Here is a 16,918-nt window from a genome sequence, read left to right as displayed (position 1 = left end):
AGAGGTTGGGAGGAATAACACACTAATATTCTTTTGCTGAGGCATTAGGACACGGGAAAGCCAATGCATGTAATCGACAAGCCTTTGCTGAGACCCACTGGAGGCCTGGTGCGGCATCACTGCTCATAAACATGCAGTCTATTTACCAACCATGGAGAAGCAAAGGCACAACTGGTTATCTTTCTCACTAAAATCACATATAAGGTGGGACAAGCAGTTTTATAATTACTATGCCAGAAAGGGTAGGCTTCATTCCTCCCCTTTTCCACACACATAACGTACATGTAGTCTGTGTTATATTAAATATAAGTTATCACAGACGATCAGAAAAAGAAGCTATTTATACTTACTTAAATACCAACACTGAAGTCAGAAATCTATCAGTTGTATATACTGTTTCATGACACAAGAAAAAACTAACATAGGGACTTGATTCTAGAGAAATGCCATTTTTCCTTCAAAACTCTTAAAACATTTTCTATTGATGTGAGAACAAAAGTCATCACAAATTTTTCCCACATATTTTTGGTTAAATTTACTTTTTTTTTTTTTTTTTTTGAGATGGAGTCTCGCTCTGTCGCCGGGCTGGAATGCAGTGGTGCAATCTCAGCTCACTGCAAGCTCCGCCTCCCGGGTTTACACCATTCTCCTGCCTCAGCCTCCCAAGTAGCTGAAACTACAGGCACCCGCCACCTCACCTGGCTAGTTTTTTTTTTGTATTTTTTAGTAGAGACGGGGTTTCACCGTGTTAGCCAGGATGGTCTCAATCTCCTGACCTCGTGATCCGCCCGTCTTGGCCTCCCCAAGTGCTGGGATTACAGGGTTGAGCCAGTGCACCCGGCCAAATTTACATATTTTAATGTATATTACAAAGAGATTTAAAATGAAATCATGAAAAAAAAATTTTTTTGAGACAGGGTCTTGCTCTGTTGCCCAGGCTGGAATGAGTGGCGTTGTCACGGCTCACTGTAGCCTCAATCTCCCAGGCTCAGGTGATCCTCCCACCTCAGCCTTACTGGTAGCTGAGACAACAGGTGTGTACCACCACGCCCAGCTAATTTTTTTGTACAGGCGGGGTTTTACCACGTTGCCCAGGCTGGTCTGGAACTCCTGAGTTCAAGTGATCCTCCCACCTCAGCCTCCCAAAGTGCTGGAATTCCAGGCATGAGCCACTGCACTCAACCCCTTTTTTTAAAAATTCTTTCCTCCCATCCAAATTTTCATGGCCAGTATGATTATTATTCCTCAAAAATTCTAAAATAATTTGTTCAAGTTAAAAAAAGACAAATTAGAGTTTGGATGGGGCTTTCGATATGTTTTATTCTGGGAGGTTATGTGTAGTGGCTTAGGCCTGTAATCCCCATGTCTCAGGAGGCCATGGTGGGAGGACTGCTTGAGGCTAGGAGTTCCAGACCAGCCTGGGCAACATAGAGAGACCCCATCATTACAAATAAAAAATAAAAAACTAGCCAGGCATGGTGGCATGCACCTGTAGTTACAGCTACTTGGTCATCTGAGTGAGGCTGAGTGAGGTAGGAGGATGAGGGTGGGAAGATTGGTTGACTGAAGGAGTTTGAGGTTACAGTGAGCTATGATCATACTACTACACTCCAGACTGGGCAACAGAGCAAGACCCTGTCTCAAAAAAAAAAAGAAAAAAATGGTGGGCGCAGTGGCTCATGCCTGTAACCCCAGCACTTTGGGAGACCTGAAGCAGGCAGACTGTTTCAGCCAGAAGTTCAAGACAAGCCCAGGCAACATGGTGAAACCCCATCTCTACAAAAAATACAGAAAAAAATAGCTGGGCGTGGTGTTGCACACCTGTAGTCCCAGCACAGAGGGAGGCAGAGGTGGGAGGATCACCTGAACCTGGGAGATCAAGGCTGCAATGAACCGTGATCATGCCACTGCACTCCAGCCTGGGCAACAGAGCAAAACCTGGTCTCAAAAAAAAAAAAAGAAAGAAAGAAAGAAACACTCTTAGATATCAAATAAACCACTAAAATTAAGATAAAACATAGTGCTGAAGTAAGAAAAGAAAGATTTATAGAAAGGAATGAAAAGTTAATAAACAGACACAAGTATGTGAAAGTATTTAGTACAGGTGAGAATTCAAATCAAAAAGAAACAAATATGAATTCAATACATCATGGTGCAACAATGAGGTAATGACCTGGAAAAAATAAATTGTATTCTTATGTCATAATACACACAAAATAAATTACAGATAATCAGATAATTATAGAAATATTTTAAATGCTAATAACAGTGAATACAAATACACGTTTGCATATATTATCTCAGCTTATCTGAACCACAGCTCTATGAGATGACGGGTACTGTTATCATCCTCATTTCAGAGATTAAGAAACCAAGGAAAAGAGTTTTAATCTATTGTTAAGAAAGTATTTCTAAGCAAGCCAGGTGCAGTGGCCAACACCTGTAATCCTAGCACTTTGGGAGCACCAAGGCGAGCAGATCATTTGAGGTCAGGAGTTCAAGACCAGCCTGGCCCACATGGTGAAACTCCATGTCTACTAAATATATAAAAAATTAGCCAGGCGTGGTGGCTCCACCTGTAGTCCCAGCTACTCAGGAGGTTGAGGCAGGAGAAATCACTTGAATCCAGGAGGTGGAGGTTGCAGTGAGCCCAGATCATGCTACTACACTCCAGCCTGGGCAACAGAGACACTGTCTCAAAAAAAAAAAAGGTATTTCTAAGCATAATACCAAACTCCTGGCCTCAAGGCCGCCTGCCTCGGCCTCCCGAAGTGCTGGAATTAATGGCATGAGACACTGCACTCAGCTGTATTGGCAAGTATTTATTAAAAATGATAGCTGGTATTTGTTTATGGAGGAGTAAATTGTTAATTACCTTTTTGTAGGACAATACAGGAATATATAACTCTTTAAGAAAAGTATACTTTTTTTTTTTTTGAGACGGAATCTTACTCTGTAGCCTAAGCTGGAGTACAGTGGCACAACCTCAGTTCACTGCAACTTCTGCCTCCAGGGCTCAAGTGATTCTTGAGCCTCAGCCTCCCAAGTAGCTGGGACTACAGGTGCACACCACGACATCTGGCTAATTTTTTGTATTTTAGTAGAGACAGGGTTTCACCATGTTGCCCGGGGTGGTCTCAAACTCCTGAGCTCAGGCAATCTGCCTACATCAGCCTCCCAAAGTGCTGCAATTACTGGTGGGCGTGAGTCACTGTGCCAGGCCAAAAAAACATATATTCTTTAACTCAAGTCAACTTCTAGGAATTGTTCCCTTAAAAAAAAGGCAGTCCAAAAAGATGTATGTATAAAGGCATTTGTCAGAGAACTGTTTACAATAGGGGGAAGAAAAAACAGAAATAAATAACAATCAGTAATAGGATTGGTAAAATAAATAATTCTACATCTTTTCACTCTCTATTAGAAAAGGAATTTGGAGAGTAACTTGAACATAACCTATGATAAATGTTAATATTATATCCAGGATAGATTTCTATAAAAATTGAACCTAAAGGAATACTGATACAAGAACACAAGAATATAGGGGCAAAAATGTTTAATAAAGCATTTTTTCTAATTCACAGTGAAAAAGTGAGAAATCCTAAGTATCCATCCACAAGAGAATAATTAAGCAAATTAAGGCAAGCTGTGAAATCTGTAAGAGCAGGCATTTCATCTCTTTGTAGGTGCTGTTTATGAGCATGTCTCACAAAATGTCTTGATGAATACATGACTACATCCACATTTTAGAAAACCTTTCCACACTCTCTGAAAGAAGGAAGCAGGATTTTAGAAAACTTTTCCACACGCTCTGAAAGAAGCAAGCAGGTCTGGAGGCGAGAGCACACCTATGGTCTATGATATACTGCTGAGTGGGTAAAGCAAGCTGCAGGATAACATAGTATGATCCCATTTTTGTAAATAGGATATGCGTGTGTGTGTGAGCATGTGTGTATACATGCATGTATGTGCGTGTGTGTGTGTGCATGTGTGTGTACATATATGTGTGTGCGTGTGTCTGAGCATGCATGAGTACATGCATGTGTGTATGCATGTGTGTGTGTGTGTGTGTGTCTCATAGGCATAAAGGTAAGGGGGCTATGGACCAAGTTGTTGATAACCAATAAACCAAGTTGTTAGTAAGAGTAGAGAAGGTAGAGGACTTTCATTTTTTACTTGATGCCACTCTTCAGCACAACTTTTCTTTTTCAGTATTTTGGTAAGTACATTTGGAATGCGAAATTGTTTTCAATCCAAACTAAAAAGAAGGGTGCCTCCATAAGATAGAATGCTCTACAGGTCACTGAAAATTATGCCATGGAAGATTTCAATAGCATAGAAAACACAGACTATGCCAAATGAAAAAAAATGGGTCACCACACAGTACATAAGTAAAGTATGCTCCATTTCTTATAATGTAAACAATATACATTGATAAAAGAACCAGAAAATAGATACAATTTTTTTTTTTTTTTGAGACGGAGTCTTGCTCTGTCGCCCAGGCTGGAGTGCAGTGGCGCGATCTCAGCTCACTGCAAGCTCCGCCTCCCAGGTTCAAGCCGTTCTCCTGCCTCAGCCTCCCGAGGAGCTCGTACTACAGGCGCCCGCCACCACGCATGGCTAATTTTTCATATTTTTAGTAGAGACAAGGTTTCATCATGTTAACCAGGATAGTCTCGATCTCCTGACCTCGTGATCCGCCCACCTCGGCCTCCCAAAGTGCTGGGATTACAGGCGTGAGCCCCTGCACCCAGTCGAAAATAGATATAAAATAATAACAATCATTATCTGTGAGTACGGGGGCCATGGTAGCCCTTTTTCTCCCTTTTCCAAATTTATTATACTAAACCTATACTGTTCTGAATCAGAAAAAGAAAACATTTTAGGCATATAGCACTATGCATTAGAGAGCAAGACATGAATACTTACAGAAATAAATAATTAAGAGACACTGCAGCATTACACAATGTAAAATGGGAACTTCTGACTAAAACAACATAACTGTGTAAAAAATTCACAAAGCCATAAAATCACCTTGCTGTAACAGGAAATCGCCTCTTTATACTTGTCAATTATGTCTTCAGGGCTAAGGCAGTTCTTAGCACGTCCGATCTCAGTACTGGTGTCAGGATTGATGCCATTGGTGGTGAGGGCACCTGCAAACCAAGAGGAAGAAAAGAAATAATCTTTTGCTTTTCCAGTATTATTTCTTTGTTAAAGAGGAGCGTGAATAAGATAAAACTTAAATATGCCCTACTGAAATTTAAATAATGTGTTTAGTCTTCACAGCTTATATGCTTCCTGTAATAGCCTTGCTATCAAAGTATTCTACTAAATGTTAGTTAACTCAAAATAAGTTTTCCTCCCTTTTGAAATATTTTATTGAAGAACATGAAATGCATTACATAAAAGTAACATATTTACAGTAACCAGCTCAATTGTCTTGAAGGCAACAATGAAGTCAGCATGCATTCTCTCACAGCTTGAAGCTCTTCATGTTAGAAAGCACCACCCCGCATCCTCAAAGGAGATCAACTACGCAAAAGCATTTTCTGAACCATACAGCATATTAAAAAAAGAAAATTATAAATGATAGTATGCTTTCTGTTTCTGTCATTTTCTATTTCTGACCAACTCCTATCAATAAGCAGAAGCATCTGATTCCCTAGCCACCAAACCCACATGGGCAAGCATTTTGGAGAAACTTCCATTTAAAGAATATAACCAACTACACAGAGAACTCTGGCAGAAAAAAAATACAGATAAAATATTCAGTGACTTAACAGAACACTCAAAAAATATTCTCCTAAATCTCAATAGCAGGAAAAGCTGGGCTTCTATGAAACCACTTGTTTAGCTTACAGAGAGTGAGCATCTCCCACAAATCCTGTTTCCCTTGCACCCCTGGGAGGCTCGGGGATGAGCTTGCCACCCATCTGTACTCACAAAGCCGAAGCCGTGCATCTCACACTGGCCTCGTCGCCCATGCAGCTCACTTCTTACCCTTGTTTTCTAATCTTGGTCCAGTCTTTTCATCTGCTTATTGTTTGTTCTCTGATTCTGTAAGCTGCCTCAAAAGGTTTTTTGGAACAAGACAGAAGAATAAACAGATAAGTGGAGAGATGGATGGACAAATGGACAGAGAACTCTAAGAAAAGGGGAACAAAACATTTCATAAGCAAAATCCTTTTCTGGTAAGGAAAGAAAGAACTGTAACAGAACTGTGAAGAGGCAGGTGGTTTAGGACTTTGTTTCCTGCTGACTTTGTGAAAATCACAGCAAGAGACAACAGGGAAGAACCATAAATAATAATAGAAAAGGGCATGCTTGGAAAAATATATCTCAAATATGCACTTTTTAAAGAATAGATCCAAATCAGCAAGACCGAGTGACATCAACTGTGGGTAGAGGATTGAGAATTCCATCCCCCAGGCACCAGGCATCCCTTCGAGCAGAGTGCATTCACACAGGTTGTTATAATGCCATCCGGGCAAAAGCGATATTTTTTGACACTCAGCGGAAGCAGGACCTATGTAAGGAACATCCACACGTGTCATCACCTACAGCAACTCTATGAGAGTATTCTTAGTGTACCCCATCTCTGCAGGTGAGGAGACAAGATCCTAGAGAGGTTAAATCTCCTTACTAGTTCTCACAATTACAGAGCTGGTAACCCCAAGTAGGAGGCCATCTCGGGCCTATGTTCTTAACCACAGAAGTGTGGTGCTTTGTATGCTTTTCACGCTTATAATACATTTGTTTCTAGCATAAGTTAATATTTAATAAGTGACAAGGGGTCTTGATTTATTTCATTAGCGCTAATGAGTTATTTTTACATTGTTGAGTTTTACTCTCTCTTTTTCCCTTGGAGAAATGGTGGTGGGGGTGTAAGAATGAAGTGGGTTTTTCATTCTTCATATGGTATCTCATCTCTTCTCTGAGAAGTAAATGATCAAAGCATAAGAGGGAAATCCCCTCCAAGGAGAAGGAATAAGTGTTCCCTCCATCTTTTAAACAAAGGGCATCTCCAGTCATGAGGGCTAATTTGTTAACTTAATTTCTTTTTTTCTTTTTTTTTTTTGAGACAGAGTCTCTCTCTGTCACCGAAGCTGGAGTGCAGTGGCGCTGGAGTGCAATGGCATGAAATAAATGAAAGGGAGAATTGAAAACAAATAGAGAAAGGTCAACAAAACCAAAAGTTCATTCTTAAAACAACCACAAAATTATGAACTAGCTAAGAAGAGAGGAGAATCAAGTTACTAAAATCAGAGCTGAAAAAACAGACATTACTGCCAACCTTACAGAAATAAATTGTAAGACAATATTGTGAACAATTATACACCAATGAATTATATAATTTAGATGAGATAGGCAAATTCCCAGGAAGACACAAACTACTAAACCCAACTCAAGAAGATCTACAAAATCTAAATAGACCCATAACAAACAAAGTGATGGAATCAATAATCAAAAAAATCTCCCAGAAAAAAAGCCAAGTACACAATAATAGACAGAGAGCCAAATCATCAGTGAACTCTCATTCACAATTGCTACAAAGAGAATAAAATATCTAGGAATACAACTTACAAGGGATGTGAAGGACCTCTTCAAGGAGAACTATAAACCACTGTTAAAGGAAATAAGAGAGGACACAAACAAATGGAAAAACATCCCATGCTCATGGATAGGAAGAATCAATATCATGAAAATGGCCATACTGCCCAAAGTAATTTATAGATTCGATGCTATCCCCTTCAAGCTACCATTGACTTTCTTCACAAAATTAGAAAAAAACTACTTTAAATTTCATATGGAACCAAAAAAGAGCCCATATAGCCAAGACAATCCTACACAAAAAGGACAAAGCTAGGGGCATCACGCTACCTGAATTCAAACTATACTATAAGGCTATAGTAACCAAAACAGCATGGTACTGGTACCAAAAGAGATATATAGACCAATGGAATAGAACAGAGGCTGCAGAAATAATGCCACACATCTACAACCATCTGATTTTTGACAAACCTGACAAAAACAAGCAATGGGGGAAAGATTTCCTATTTAATAAATGGTGTTGGGAAAACTGGCTAGCCATATGCAGAAAACTGAAACTGGACCCCTTCCTTACATCTTATACAAAAATTAACTCAAGATAGATTAAAGACTTAAACATAGGACCTAAAATCATAAAAGTCCTAAAAGAAAACCTAGACAATACCATTCGGACATAGGCACAGGCAAAGACTTCATGACTAAAACACCAAAAGCAGTGGCAACAAAAGCCAAAATTGACAAATGGGATCTAATTAAACTAGAGAGCTTCTACACAGGAAAAGAAATTATCAGCAGAGTCAACAGGCAACCTACAGAACGGGAGAAAATTTTTGCAATCTATCTATCTGACACAGGGCTAATATCCAGAATCTACAAAGAACTTAAACAATTTACAAGAAAAAACAACCCCATCAAAAAGTGGGCGAAGGATATGAACAGACACTTCGCAACAGAAGACATTTATGTGGCCAACGAACATATGAAAAAAGTTCATCATCACTGGTCATTAGAGAAATGCAAATCAAAACTACAATGAGATACCATCTCACACCAGTTAGAATGGCGATCAGTAACAACAACGGATGTTGGAGAACATGTGGAGAAACAGAAATGCCTTTACACTATTGGTGGGAGTGTAAATTAGTTCAACCATTGTGGAAGACAGTGTGGTGATTCCTCAAGGATCTACAACCAGAAATATCATTTGACCCAGCAATCCCATTACCGGGTATATACCCAAAGGATTATAAATCATTCTACTATAAAGACACATGCACACATATGTTTACTGCAGCACTGTTCACAATAGCAAAGACTTGGAACCAACCCAAATGCCCATCAATGATAGACTGGATTAAGAAAATGGGGCACATAAACACCATGGAATTCTATGCAGCCATAAAAAAGGATGAGTTCATGTCCTTTTCAGGGATATAGATGAAGCTGGAAACCATCATTCTCAGCAAACTAACACAGGAACAGAAAACTAAACACCACATATTCTCACTCATAAGTGGGAGCTGAACAATGAGAATACATGAACACATGGAGGGAAACATCACACACCGGGGCCTGTCGGGGAATGGGGGAACTAGGGGAGGGATAGCTTTAGGAGAAATACTTAATGTAGATGACAGATTGATGGATGCAGCAAACCACTATGGCACGTGTATACCTATACGACAAACCTGCATATTCTGCACGTATATCCCAAAACTTAAAGTATAATAAAAATAAAATAAAGGCAGGTACAGCTGTCTTCAATGGTGAATTCTACCAAATATTTAAGGACAAATTAATACAAATTCTTCATAAACTCTTTCAGAAAACATAAGAGGAAGGAACATTAACCAATTCATTATATGAGGCTAATGTTGCCCTAATACCAAAACCAGAAAAAGACATCAAAAGAAAACTACAGACCCACATTTCTTATGAATATAGACGCAAGGCCAGGTGCAGTGGCTCACACCTGTAATCCCAGCACTTTGTGAGGCCAAGGAGCCGGTGGATTGACTGAAGTCAGGTGTTCAAGATCAGCCTAGCCAACATAGTAAAACCCCGTCTCTACTAAAAATACAAAAGTTAGCTGGGCGTAGTGGCACATAACTATAGTCCCAGCTACTCGAGAGGCTGAGGCAGTAGAATCACTTGAACCTGGGAGGCGGAGGTCGCAGTGAGCCAAGATCAGCAACTGCACTCCAGCCTGGGCAACAGAACGAGGCTTCATCTCCAAAAAAAAAAAAAAAAAAAACCGGGCGCGGTGGCTCAAGCCTGTAATCCCAGCACTTTGGGAGGCCGAGACGGGCGGATCACTAGGTCAGGAGATCGAGACCATCCTGGCTAACATGGTGAAACCCCGTCTCTACTTAAAAATACAAAAAAAAACTAGCTGGGCGAAGTGCAGGTGCCTGTAGTCCCACCTACTCGGGAGGCTGAGGCAGGAGAATGGCGTGAACCCGGGAGGCGGAGCTGGCAGTGAGCTGAGATCCAGCCACTGCACTCCAACCTGGGCGACAGAGCCAGACTCCGTCTCAAAAAGAAAAAAAAAAAAAAGGCCAGGCGCGGTGGCTCAAGCCTGTAATCCCAGCACTTTGGGAGGCCGAGACGGGCGGATCACGAGGTCAGGAAATCGAGACCATCCTGGCTAACACGGTGAAACTAGGTCTCTACTAAAAATACAAAAAACTAGCCGGGCGTGGTGGTGGGCATCTGTAGTCCCAGCTACTCGGGAGGCTGAGGCAGAAGAATGGCGTAAACCCGAACCCGGGAGGCGGAGCTTGCTGTGAGCCGAGATTGCGCCACTGCACTCCAGCCTGGACGACAGAGCAAGACTCCGCCTCAAAAAAAAAAAAAAAAAAAAAAAAAATAGAAAGAAAGAAAAACTCTCTCTCTTTTCAGATGACATGATCCTGCCTCTAGAAAATCCTAAAAAATCCACCAAAAAACTTTTAGAGCTAAAAAATGAGTTCCACAAATTTCAAGGATATAAAACCAACACACACACAAAAAATGTGTTTCCATATACTTGCAATGAACCACGTGAAAATGAAATTAAGAAAAGAATTCCATTTACAATAGCATGAAAAAGAATAAAATACTTAGGAGTAAACTTAACCCCAAAAAAAGTATAAAATGATATTCTGAAAACTCAAAACATTGCTAAAAAAATTAAAGAAAGGAAATGTTGAAAAGACATCCCATGGCCATGGATTAGAAGATTTAATCTTCTTAAAATGGCAATATTCTCCAAACTGATCAACAGTATGGAAACTCTCTATCAAATCTCTATCAAAATCCCAGCTGGATTCTTTGTAGAAAATGACCATCTGATCCTAATTCATATGGAAATTCAAGGGATCCAGAATAACCAAAACTATCTTGAGAAGAAAGTAACAAATTTAGAAGACCTATACTTCCCATTTCAAATTTACTACAACCTACCTGGGGTGGGGGCAGTATGGGTAATGTTTTAATTTATTTATTTTCTTTACCTTTATTTTCTAAATTCTTTATAATGAAGATGAGTTTTACAATTAGGAAAAAAATATGGTTTTGTTTTTACATTTTTTTTTCTTTCCAACTTTTATTTTATGTTCAAGGGGTACATGTGCAGGTTTGTTACATGTATAAGTTATTTTTTAAACATGCATACCTACTCCTTGGAAAAAAAAATGTATAAAGAGGTAAACAGGCCGGGCGCGGTGGCTCACACCTGTAATCCCAGCACTTTGGGAGGCCAAGGCAGGCATATCACGAGGTCAGGAGATCGAGACCATACTGGCTAACAGGGTGAAACTCCGTCTCTACTAAAAATAAAAAAAACTAGCCAAGTGTGGTGGCGGGAGTCTGTAGTCCCAGCTACTCGGGAGGCTGAGCCGAGATCGCACCACTGCACTCCAGCCTGGGCGACACAGTGAGACTCTGTCTCAAAAAAATAAAATAAAATAAAAATAAAAGAGGTAAACAAATATCTAGTGAAAAATAACTTATAAATAAGAGTATATTTAAGTTTTTCATAAATGGAAAACTTAAAAGCAAAAAACCATCAAGTTCCTAGGAAAATGTGTATAACATATAAAAACAAATTCATTTTCAAAAGTTCTAATTGACTAATGAAAACCCAACAAACAGCCAGGCGTGGTGGCTCATGCCTGTAATTCCAGCACTTTGGGAGGCCGAGGCAGGGGGATCACAAGGTCAGGAGTTCAAGACCAGCCTGGCCAATATGGTGAAACCCTGTCTCTACTGAAAATACAAAAACTAGCCGGGCATGGTGGCAGATGCCTGTAGTCCCAGCTACTTGGGAGGCTGAGGCAGGAGAATCACTTGAACCTAGGAGGCGGAGGTTGTAGTGAGCCGAGATCGGGCCACTGCACTCCAGCCTGGGAGACAGAGCGAGACTCTGTCTAAAAAAAAAAAAAAAGAAAAGAAAAGAAAAGAAAACCCAACAAAGAGAAAATCACATTTGATAGTCAACTTTAAACACATGGAGAGGAATAGGCCTAGAAATCACAGCACCAGCCAGGTACTGTGGCTCACGCATAAATTCCTAGTGCTTTGGGAGGTTGAAGCAAGAGGCTTGCTTAAGGCCAGCAATTCAAGGTATCACAGCTCCTGTAATTCAGATATTAACTCAATATAATGGAAGGAAATCTTTCCCTAGGAGACAGTGGAATTCTGTGCATAAGACAGGATAAACTCAGCCCAAAGTGCACTAGCCACAGTGATGATTTTTTAAATAGAATTCTAAAGTTAGAATATTGTTGAAAAGCTGCCAAATTCTCTGAAAGACAGAAACACATGCATGAACACACACAATATAAAGTCTACCCCATGCTGCATATAAATGCTAGTTTATTTTTGTTTACTCATGGGCACTAATTACTTTAATGGAGGCAGAATATTTTAATTATGACAGGTAATCAATATTACATGACTTGTCAAATCTAGTTAACGAATTTACTCTGTTGTATAACCATAATACATCTAAGACATCTAAACGCAGTGAAAATGCCTTTGTGTATTTTTGTTGTCTGGAATTCTTTTAAAAATTCCAGGCTTTTTCAGTACCTCTGAGAGATACTTCTATATGATTTTTTCCCTTGTGAAACAAACAACAGATACTGTTGTCAAAATTCTGTCATTGTACACAGTGACTGAAGACCGCCATACTCTAGCTAATCCAAGCTGGACAGTGAGGCACTATGCTGGACACTATGAGCGAACAACAGGAAAAAAAGGAAGACAACGACCCTATTCTAGAAAGGCGTATGATCTGTGTCAACACTGGGGATTTTTTCCTTTAGCTAACGAAATGGAATCAATCAAATACTGTTTTTGAACTTTCTGTAGTCATGGCGCTACTTTTATTAGTGTGATGAGCAGAAAAGCCTTAAATGGCTTTGTTAGGTCAACTAGCAACAACCATCACTGGAGAGTAAGTAATGCAGAAATTAACTGATAGTAATGATTCTGCCTGCATTAGACCAAAAATAAACCTATGCTGAACTCTGCAAGGTGAATGAAGAGATGAGGTCCCTCATGACAAAAAAAAAAAAAAAGGGCAAGAAATCAAATAAGCAAAGAGTTTTCAATAAATGATTCCCTATAAAAAGCAATAGAGCATGGTGGTTAAGAGGATAAATCCTGGGCACAAACTCATGGGTTTGAATGCCCACTTCACCACTTACTATGACCCTCAGCGAGTCAGAGAACCTTCCTGCATCTCAGTTTCCCCATCTATAGACTAGGGATAACAACAGTACCTGTCTCCTAGAATCGTGAAGATTAAATTGCTTTAGGTGTAAAGTTTATATATGGCATCTTAAGTCGCAGATATGACATCAAAAGCATAGGAACAAAGACAACATTAACGGGATTTCATCCAAATTTAACACCTGTATGCTTCAAAGGACACCATATCAAGAAAATGAAAAGATAACACATAGAATGAAAGAAAAATCTTGCTAATCATATATCAGATAAAGGACTCATATATAGAATATATAAAAAACTGTTACTGGCCAGGTGCAGTGGCTCCTGCCTGTAATCCCAACATTTTGGGAGGCCGAGGTGGGTGGATCACCTGAGGTCAGGAGTTCAAGACCAGCCTGGTCAAAATGGCGAAACCTCATCTCTACTGAAAACACGAAAATTAGCCAGGCATGGTGGCAAGTGTCTGTAATCCAAGATTCTCAGGAGGCTGAGGCAGGAGAATCGCTTGAACCCAGGTGGTAGAGGTTGCAGTGAGCCGAGATCACATCACTGCACTCCAGCCTGGGCAACAAAGCAAGATTCTGTCTCAAAAAAAAAAAATAAATAAGCAAAGAAACTGTTACAACTCAACAATAAAAAGACAAAAAGACAACCCAATTTAAAAATAAGTAACTATCTAAATACATATTTTTTCAAAGAAATATAGAGATGACAATAATCACATGAAAAGATGCACATCATTAGCTATTAGGGACATGCAAACCCAAACTACAATGAGACACCAGGATGGCCACAATCAAAAAGGTAACAAGTACTGACAAGGAAGCAGAGAAATTAGAACTTGCAGTCATTACTAGTAGGAATGTAAAGTGGTACAGCCACTTTGGAAAACAATCTGGCAGTTTCTGAGAAAGTTAAACGTTGAGTTGCCATATGACCCAGCAACTCCCCATCCGAGGCATACACATAATAGAATTTAAAACATATGGGCCAGGCACAGGGGCTCACACCTGTAATCCCAGCACTTTGGGAGGCTGAGGCGGGATCACCTGAGATCAGGAGTTCAAGACCAGCCTGGCCAACATGGTGAAATCCCATCTCTAGTAAAAATACAAAAAAAATTAGCCAGCCTTGGTGGCGAGCGCCTGTAATCCCAGCTACTTGGGAGGCTGACGCAGGGGAATCGCTTGAACCCAGGAGGCAGAGGTTGCAGTGAGCCAAGACTGTACCACTGCACTCCAGCCTGGGCAACAAGAACAAAACTCCATCTCAATCAATCAATCAAACAATGTCCACACAAATGTTTATAACATCATTATTCATAATAGCCAAAAGGTACAAACGATACAAATGTCCATCAACTGATGGAAAAACAAAATGTGTATATATATATATACACACACACATACACATACACAGAATGGAATATTATTCTGCAAGAAGAAAAATAAATGCATACTGACACAATGCATACCGACACATGCTGTACGGATGAACCTTGAAACATACAGTAAGTGAAACAGGCCAGTCACAAAAACGACATACCATTATATGTATGATGCCATTTACATGAGAAGTCCAGAACAGGCAAATAATAGAGAAAGAAAGTAGCTTAGTAGTTGCTTGGGGGTAAGGCAAGGACGTAGGCAAAGGAGAGTGACTGCTAACGGGTACACAGCTTCCTGCTGGGGTTATGAGAATGTCCTAAAACTGATTGTGGTGAGGGTTGCACAACTCTGTAAATATACTAAAAGCGACTGGATTTTACCCTTTAAATAGGTAAACTGCATTAAAACTAGTTTGTTTGTTTAAAAAAAAGCACCTTACAACATTGTCTCTCACATAATTAAGTGCAAACTGCTAATTTTTATTACAGGAAGAAGAAACTCTCCTCAACATGAAAATAGAAAAAGCAACTATGAGTTAACTAAAATTATCCAAAAGATCATTTTATGTAAAGTAGTTGCTAAATGTACATGAAATGTTTAGAAATTAAATTAAAAAAAAAAAAAGAGGCCAGGCACGGTGGCTCACATTTGTAATCACTTTGGGAGGTAAAGGCAGGATTGCTTGAGGCCAGGACCAGCCTGGTCAACACAGAGAGACCCCATCTCTATGAATAAATTCAAACATTAGCTGGGCATGGTGGTGCACAACTGTAGTCCCAGCTACTCCAGAGGCTGAGGTGGGAGAACTGCCTGAGTCCAGGAGTTCGAGGGTGCAGTGAGCTAGGTTTGCGCCTGTGAATAACCATTGCACTCCAGCCTCGGCGGCAGAGAACCTGTCTCCCAAAAAAAAAAAAAAAAATGAAATGAAAGGAAAGGAAAGGAAAAAAAAAAAAACAAGAAAAAAGAGTTTTAAGAATCAGGTCACTTTAAAAATGCAGATAAAGAACACAAAGGCCTAGCTGCTAGAAATGCAGGGAGGGGAAGCTTAGTTCTTAGGATAAGAGATGGAGGACCCCCCCGAAAACCGTGAAACTCTTCTTCTGGTTTTGGAAACGGTGGTGGGGAAAGCTGGGAGGAAAAGAATTTGGAAACAGCTTGCTTCAAACATTATGTCCATTTAAAACTCAAAAATGAAATGAAAGGGATGTAATTTTGTGATAGCTTCATGTGAATGGGTTTTCCAGGAGCTGAACACTTTTACAACCCCTGAGAGAGCGTTAGCTATTCAGACGGAGAGGCTGTGGAGAAGCAAATTGCATTGCTCCTAGGAGCTGGGAAGATTCCCTACCAGCACTGTCACTGCTAACACATTTGCAAGGGTTTAGAAACCACCAACGCTTGAAAGACAGATACGATTTCAGTAGCGAGTCAGTCCTGATGCAAAGGTCCCCGCCAGCAGAGGCCAGAAGGCATTAGCAGGAACTGGGGTGGCCTGGAAGGCAGGAACCAGAACGTGGGGCCAGGACAGCATCTCATTCTCTTTACTCGCTCTCCCATTGGTAAAGAGAAGTCAGGTCCACACGTTTCTCATTTGGGACCATGACAGAGGATGTCCTCACACACCAAACACTGGTTTCTGGGTCCTTCCTGGCGGTTTTCACCTCTACAGCAGGACCCTGATGCACCCTTGAATAACAAACCTACAGAATCTCCTCACTTTTCCTCCCAGCACTCTAAACTCAATTTCACCTCTACACAGCCTTATCTTGAAAAGCTTCAGAAATCTTTTTAAAATGCCTTATCTCAACAAACGCCTGATTTTCCTTACAGCTCAGAGCTACTTCTACATGGTGGACACATCTAATTCTCCTACAACTAATGCGACTGACACACTGCAATGCGGTATTTTATAGCAGGCATAACCAGCCAAACTGAGGCTCAGCAACTCGTACTGGTCAAATACCAGTATATTCAACATCCATTTCATTTGTCATCAGTGTTGGCGGGGCTTTCAGCACCTCAGTGGCACAAAGTCTACCCTCCTGACTGTCCCCCAGATGTCTTCTCATCAGCAACTCAGTTCTCCTGAAACCCAAACTAAGTATTTATTGTCCTTTCTCTACACATTCCACAAACCCCATCAGGAAACTTAGCCACTGGCCTAGAGAAAGGAGTAAATGCAAATATTAAAACCAACGCCTGCAAACCTGAGGCAACTTCATTTCGGAACCAAGATGCACAAGGAGATGAAAGCGAACGTG

The sequence above is a fragment of the Trachypithecus francoisi genome, unplaced genomic scaffold, assembly GCF_009764315.1.
Source record: "Trachypithecus francoisi isolate TF-2019V2 unplaced genomic scaffold, Tfra_2.0 Contig00480, whole genome shotgun sequence".
Classification (NCBI taxonomy): Eukaryota; Metazoa; Chordata; class Mammalia; order Primates; family Cercopithecidae; genus Trachypithecus; species Trachypithecus francoisi.
This window is presented reverse-complemented; position numbering follows the sequence as displayed.